Genomic DNA, 7,777 nt, shown 5'->3' on the forward strand with positions numbered 1-7,777 from the left:
TTCAAGGTGGCCTATGGTTTTTAGGTGCTTGGGGTGATGTTCCCAATGTGAATCATGCTTGTGCCCTATCGTGCCGTACTTATGTGCCAAAACACCTGTCTCTCTTTAGTGTTTACAGAGGTAGATTTGTAAGATTGTGTGTGTTTTTACATTAAACCTTTAATACATTGCAATGAGCAACTCTGCCCCTTTCCAGCACGGGATATGCCCAGTAGATGGCACCTGGAACCCACACACTGACAACTGCTTGCCCTGAATTCCAATGTATCTCAATTCGCTATGCTGAAGTGATTTTTAGTTAACACACACCCTATGTTTTCATTAAGACTGGCCAAAGGAGGTTACTTTAACCTCGATTAATAAAATGCATAATCATTTTGGAAATATTTGGAGTCGGAGACCTGCCAACAGATTTTTTATTTCTTTTTTTTTCACCCCCTGGCTCTTGCAGTAATCAATACAAGAAACTAAAATGCAAATCACGGAAAGTGTCTCGCATTCCACATCTCCCTTCCTGCCTTTCCCTGCATAATTTAACCCATCCTGAAAATCACGGTTATCAGTGCACTGGTGAGGGAACCGTCAGCCAAATTTGCTATTTCTTGGTATATTTCCAGGAGAATAAGTGAGGCAAATACACAGAAAAGCACCGCTGCCACCACCCGCGGCATTTCTGGGGGGAAGGAAGGGCCGGACCCTGGCACAGTCCCGGCCTGCCTGGGGGCTTCTGCTGACAAAGAAATGTTTGTGACCCCAAACGAGGACCGGAGTCGGGGCCGGCAGGGGCCGCTGCTGCCCCGCGGGAGCCGCTGGCCCGAGCCCCTGCATCCTCCTCATCCTTTGCATCCCCCGCATCTCCCTCCCCGGGAAGGGCAGGGGGGGTCTGAGAGAGTGTCCTCAGCACCGCGGGCAGAACCCAGCATGGGTTCCTCCTGCCCATACTCCACAGGAAAAAAAAAAAAAAAAAACACAAACCAAACATTTATTTTATTTTATTTTATTTTATTTTATTTTTATTTTCACGACTGGCCCCTTCCCTTACAAAGTTTTCAATACCCTGTAATTAACTACCAGCATCTGTTTAATTTCATTAGTTTATTTATTTTACAGTTATTCTGTGGGAAGCAGGGACATCTTGGAAGCAGGTTAAGCATATTCCTGTTTTGCATGTTGAGTCCATTGTGGTCTTCTATAATAGTCAAACATCCTCTCGGCTTAATGTTGAAATATGTACTTAAAAGCTGCATCTAAAGCCCAGGTTTGCTATTACTGCTCCAGGAGATGTATTCTGCAGTACACCTGTGGTTGTGTCATCTGCACGTTGGTGTGTTGCAGGTATTTAATGATAATTAACTGAACTGTGAAGCACCTGAGTCCATTTTAACTCCAAGTATACAAGCAGCTCTCCTGAACTCAGCAATTCCCTTCAAGCACTTGAGGTTAATCATGTGCTTAAATGCTTGACTATGTCTTCATTCACCACATCACAGCCTGCAGAAGAGCTGTGAAAAGTATTATGATTAAATATGAGGTAGGGGAGTCCAGGCTGAGATCAAGGCCTGTGGCTCTGGAAAAAGCCTATTTTGTCACAGTCCTGCTGGGCACAGGATCCTGGATTTGGGGATCTGAATGTGAAATCAGTGCTGATCTCAGTAGTCTGCTTGAAGATTAATGGCACTGTCCTGCTGGAGTGGCTGTCACAGCATGTTGTAAATCCACTGTCATGTCGTATGTAGACACTAAAGAAGCTGCAAAATGCTTTAACAGAGCCTGGATCTACACTAATGGCCAACTTTCAGCATGAAATTCCCTGCTTACACACATTCCTCCTGCAGCTTCAAATACCATCAGACTTTGTGTAAGCTGATCTGAGTTTAAGTCAGCTGACATTGATTTAAAAGGATAATCTCTACAAAAGTATTGACCTCTGCATATGAAAGAACTAAAAAAATCCAGCAGGGAATACACTGTGAAACTAACTCCTGAGGCACTCACAGGCTTTGTCTTGCCTAAATCTCAACCCAGCCATGCACTGAGCCCACTCGGGATAAACAACCACTGCCTCCATGAAGGCTGCATCATCAGTTCTACAAAGCAGTGGCTTGAAATATGCTGTTCATGTGCTGAAATCCTGATGAGATGTCAGGACTAGCAAAACTTGGGGGAAGGTTGAAAAGGAAGGGGAAGAGAGGAGAGGAGAGGAAAGGAAATGAATCATTAATAAGGCTACACAATATGCAAGGAGTAACAGTGAATTTTACATATGATTTTAAACATCACAGTAATGAATACAGTGCAGAGGCAGAAGTTGGGAGAGAGCAAGCAGTGCCTGCTTCCCCCTGATTTAGACATGGACAGGATGTGAAGGTCCTCAGCTAGACAGCTGGAGCAGTGAGTCATTGTAGGCTGAAGTTCCTTCTCAGTCACTTAGAGTTATTATTTGGACTTTAGCAGTTTCAGGAATAACTGAAAATATGTTCATTATGTATGTAAGATAATGCCTATCTCAGTCTAACTCAATCCAGTCAAATGGCTGGTCTGTCAAACAGAGGCTAAATGAAATAGAATTAATTGGCTCAATAGTGGAGCCAGTCCTATTTAATATGTGTACCAAGGATTGGACAAGGGGATCAAGTGGACCCTCGGTCAGTTTGCAGATGACACCAAGTTGGGCAGGAGGGTTGATCTGCTGGAGGACAGAAAGGCTCTGCAGAAGGATCTGGACAGGCTGGATTGATGGACTGAGGCCATTTTTATGAGGTTCAACAAGGCCAAGGCCGCCTGGGTCACAGCAACCCCAGGCCATGCTACAGGCTGGGGCAGGGCCTAGAAAGCTGTCAGGCAGAAAAGGACCTGGGGGTGCTGGTGACAAAAGCTGAACATGAGCCAGCACAGTGCCCAGGTGGCCAAGAAGGCCCGTGGGATCCTGGCCTGGATCAGCACTGGTGTGGCCAGCAGGAGCAGGGCAGGGATTGTCCCCCTGTGCTGGGCACTGGGTGACGCTGCACCTGCAATCCTGTGTGCTGTTTTGGGCCCCTCACACTAGAAGGAGAAGAGGTGTGGAAACAACCATCTGGAGACTGAGGAACTCTACTTAGAGAGGTGTGCTGCTCACTGGTGGCTCACATCAGGGATGTCATTGAGGGACTACCAAGCCTTGCACAGGACACTGACTATTACCTGTTGTTTCATGTGGCACAGACAGAAGCAGTCTGAGGAGAATCAAGAAGGGTAACACAACCCTAGGAGTGCTGATAAGGGATTCTGGAGCACAAGTACTAGACTCTATGATTATATTGGATTCTCTTGAATTTAGTCAGAGACAGGCTCTGGTAAACATCAGTAAACTTGTTTTATTTTTGGAAAGCAATTTATTAAGTATTGTTTTCTACTCCTTTAAAGGTTTTATACTCCTTTAAAGTTAGCTCAAAAGGTAAATTAAAAACAGTCTTGAAATATTTCGCTTTGTAGATAAACACTTCAAAAATAACAAAAATGCTAAATAGATTTAATGAATATATTTTTAGCAAACCCATTGAGTACAGTCTTCTGAGTCAAATGGATAGCTCTGAACTCACAAACCTCACCTTTTTCTGCCTCTACTTCTATTTTTTTGTAATATTTTGTTTAGAAAGTGAAAACAGATTTCACAGTGCTGAAAAGCCAAGCCAAAATCCTAAGGGAGTTTATTTCAATGATGTGTGAAGTTACCAGAGCCTTTTTTCCCCCCTTAATTTCAGGTGGTACAATATGTAAATTGGCCAGAATACTCTGGAGAGTTTCTTTTGGGAGTTCTCCTGAAACTTATGATGTCTCACACATTTGATTCCCTCTGCTTGCAAGTGCATGTGCAGCACATTGCCACAGCCTCTCTCCCACTCCCTGACTACACATAAGTAAATAAAGGTAGTATAGAAAGCAATCTTACCCCCTAAAGAGTTGCAGCTGAACCAATTACTAAAGATTAGGAGCAAGCTTGATGTTAACAGGCCACACCTGTAGCCAATAAGAAGGATGTTATAAAAGAGTGGATTGGTGGGAACTGGAGTTGCTTACTGCGAGGACAAGGAAGAGTCAGTGCCTAAAGGAGCTGCCTACAAGAAACATCAAGGAGGTGTGAAACTCTGGCAATATGGAACCTTTGCAATATATATGACAACACCTGACTGGTATTTTTTTAACCTAACTTCAAGCATCTACCCTACAGAGATATTTTTTTTTTTCTCCGCTGAGCTGTCCAGGCTTTCATAGTTGATGCAAACAAGAGAAAGGCATTTCTAAGGCATGAGTCACCTTACTGTAATGTACACAACTAAAATCAGGTAGAGTGCTTTTGATTTAAGAGGAAATGTGAAATGTTCCAGGTTCAAGGCATTAAGAATCAGTGAAATTAGGATTTCAGCATTATAGTTTGATTTCTTTCTGCAAGGGGAATACATTTGAGTACTGCTTCCTTATGGCTCTATGTTGAAAGCGTATTCATTAATTTTTCTGACGTGTTTGGATAGTAGGGTCACACTGGCTAGGTAACTATAGGGATATCTAGGTACTATAAATATTCAGAATGAATCATGAGTCTTTGCATCAAAAATGAGGTTCATTAATCTCAGAACTGAAATTAAACTAATGTACTCAGTGAATAGACAAATTAATTTTAACAATGTCATTGTCACTTTGTGTTTCTTCCTTGAGGACAGGTAGAAACCCAAGGCAAATAATTTTCCCAAGCCATGAGCCATTAGGGAGAGAAAATGCTGCTCTCAGATCCCTGGACTCTCCATCGTGCACACTGTGCTGCCAGGGTGTTAGCAAGCCAGCATTCCCATGATATATTAGAAAAAAAAAAGTTTCACTCATATCATTGAGGTTTAAGATGAAACACAGTCTTTTGGCAAAGATACATGACTAAGTGTTCTGACTAAGGGATCTGTGATCCCTTCCCAGCTCTCCCTTAAGTCTCTACAGCTCACTTCTTCAGATATAAGTGACTTAAGTACCTAAAGCTTAGGCAGAGAACACAGAAGAATTATGGGTTTTTTTAGGACTGCTGAGTCACTGAAGCTGAATTTGAAAATTAACCTCTAGCTTGTTAATTCTTTGAACTTGCTATGAAAGCAAATGGAAGTACTAAGAATAATTATTCTGTATGTGTAACTATCACAGTGTCAGAGAAAGAATATTCTGAAAGATCCTTAGCCTATTTTTTTTAAGTATGGAAAGGCATCAGTAATCACAAAATGCCTCCAAAATCTCCTTGAAGTGTTATAAAGCCAAAAAAGACAGCTTCAGCTAAACCTGGAGTGGTTCAGCCACTAAGATATTCAAAGACTGACTTCCAGCAGATTTAGGTTTATTACAGCCCCAGTTAACTCATCCACTGAGAATCTCACTTTTCTGGCCCACCTGGTAAAGCTGCTGTATGTGGACCACAAAATGTCCCAGATCACATCTCAGTTGTTCTAAATGTGCATTTTGGCTGGTGCAGGGGACAGCTCTAATTGGTTAAGTATGTTCTAGTGTCTAGCCACCAGCTGCCAGCCACAACATCGCACAGTGTTGCCTTAATGCTGTTTGTTCCAATCAGTTAATTTGTCTAGATTATGAACTCTTCTGTCATCCGGAAGAGAAAAGCACTTTAAGGCTATTTCAACCCGTCTGCTCTGCCTTCCCCTGTCAAAAGTCTAATTTGCAATTAGGAATTTCAGCAGCACTTTGATGTGCTCAGAAAGCAGCAGAGCAAAGCTTCCAGGGAGATTTGTTTCCCATAGAAATAGAGGTATCAGCAATTCCCAAGAAGCTGGTCTTTATCAGAAGTTAGTAAATTGTTAGTATTGTCGTTTATGGGGCTATAAAAGCGCACAGAGCCGAACTGTCTCCTCCAGAGGCCGGCGTGGTAACATGTGCCTCACATGGCTGGTTCCTCTCAGGCAGCCACGCTGCTGAGGGAACAGGAAAGAACTCTCTGCTGGGAACCCCCAAGCTCAGGGTGGGCCTGTCCTTTATGATGTCCTAATAATGTGCTGGTTAGTGTAAAATAGGGATGAGATGCATGAAATCCTCCTCGTTTCCTATGGGACTTGCTGCCAAAGTTCTCCTTCTACTTACGTAGCTGTGCCTTAACCTTTGCTTGTAGCTGAGCTTCCTTAGCCCCTAATTTAAATATTATTTTCCTAATAAGAACCTAATTCAGGACGATGTTGAATTACCTCCTGGAAAGACATTGATTTTTTCTATAGTTCCTATCTATTTCTTCCAGCAATACCTTTGAAATTATGGCCTTTGTTTATTAGTTCTGTTGTTGTTATTATTGGTGCAATGCAAGATTCTTCCAAATGAGTGATCCATACTTCTGACGGTATTGTTTTATAATTAAATCCTGGGGCCATGGTTTCTAAGGGATTTCAGTCCAATGAGTAATTGCTCAGTGAAATAATCTGTAAATGAAGAAGACAGGGGTGAACAGACTGGCATGAATACAGAAGGTAGGAATCATATTCTTACAGGTAGAAGTCCTGGTAACTCTCCCTCTCTGAATTAGCTGCCTTGAACCGTTTTATAGTCAATGTAGGAAGATGAATTATTCTAGGGTGCAATTCCTGTCAGTGCACAGCAGATTAGATAAATACCTGGTTTACTCAAGTGACTAGAAAATGAGCCCAGAATGGCTAGATCAAATGTAGATGTCTACACAGTAAATATCTAAAGTGAAGTTAAATGAATCTTAGGGTGAATAAGATAACATGTTTCAAGGAAAAAAGCCATTGTCCTTCTTCTCAGGTTGTGGGGCAGTTGCAAAGAAGTCCCATGTTAAGCCCTGAATCTTATTGCCTTCAAAATTAGAGTATTTTCCTGTTTTCTCTGGTGTGGCTCCATCCTTCCCATGTCCCTCTCACTCCTGGGGCTAACAGCAGTGGGGCTGGTGGGAATGTCAGCAGCCACCAGTGTCCTCAGTTCTTAACCAGCAGGACTTGATGGCTGAAGATCCCTTCTTCATCTCTTTTAGGGTCACTTTGGGTTTATGTTTCACTATTTACTTAATACAGCCTGCATTACATTGACTTTATTTTATTTAGTCCTCAATTATTCAGTTTTGCAGTCTCTTTGTTATATCTAAAGTGTTTTAGACAGTTGGCTGCCTGTAGGAACCACTGACTGACCACTGGGATTTGTGTTTACAGTCTGGGACCTCCAGTACACCCTGTGTTTGCATTCTTGCAAGCTGTATTTTATTCTAGGATCGCAGGTAGTATAATCTACACAGAAAATGTACTTGTTATCACTATAAACTAGAGCTAACTCAAAGCAAACCCAACTGCTGAACATTTCCTCCCCCAGTTAAATAAAACAAGCTCATTATCAGATTAGGCCAGGGCAAGCCCAAACAAACCCTGACACCCTTTTCTGTCAGGTCAATAAAAAACATGTGGCCTTTTAGTAGGAATGGCAAAAAAGTAATATTTACTGGGCTACACCAAACACCATCCAGGAGCTGTTTGGCTGTGTTTGCACAGTGCTGTGCCTCATCTGTTGTGCTCCAGAAGTCGTGTAGCTGTGTTGACACTGCAGTGCTGATACAGCCACACAACTGCTGAGCAGCATTTAGCTTGCGTGTGCCCAGCTCAGCACACGGACACAGAGAGCTTCCATCTGTCTCCAGCCATCTTTAGAGGCAGGTCCACACTCTGTCTGCCTCCTGTAAAAATGCAAACAAGTAAGAGGACAAAGATCCTGGAACTGTTTCTTACAGTGATGGCTTAGTGTTTAGGAAAGCCATCTG

The sequence above is a fragment of the Ammospiza nelsoni genome, chromosome 2, assembly GCF_027579445.1.
Source record: "Ammospiza nelsoni isolate bAmmNel1 chromosome 2, bAmmNel1.pri, whole genome shotgun sequence".
In the NCBI taxonomy this organism is placed as follows: Eukaryota; Metazoa; Chordata; class Aves; order Passeriformes; family Passerellidae; genus Ammospiza; species Ammospiza nelsoni.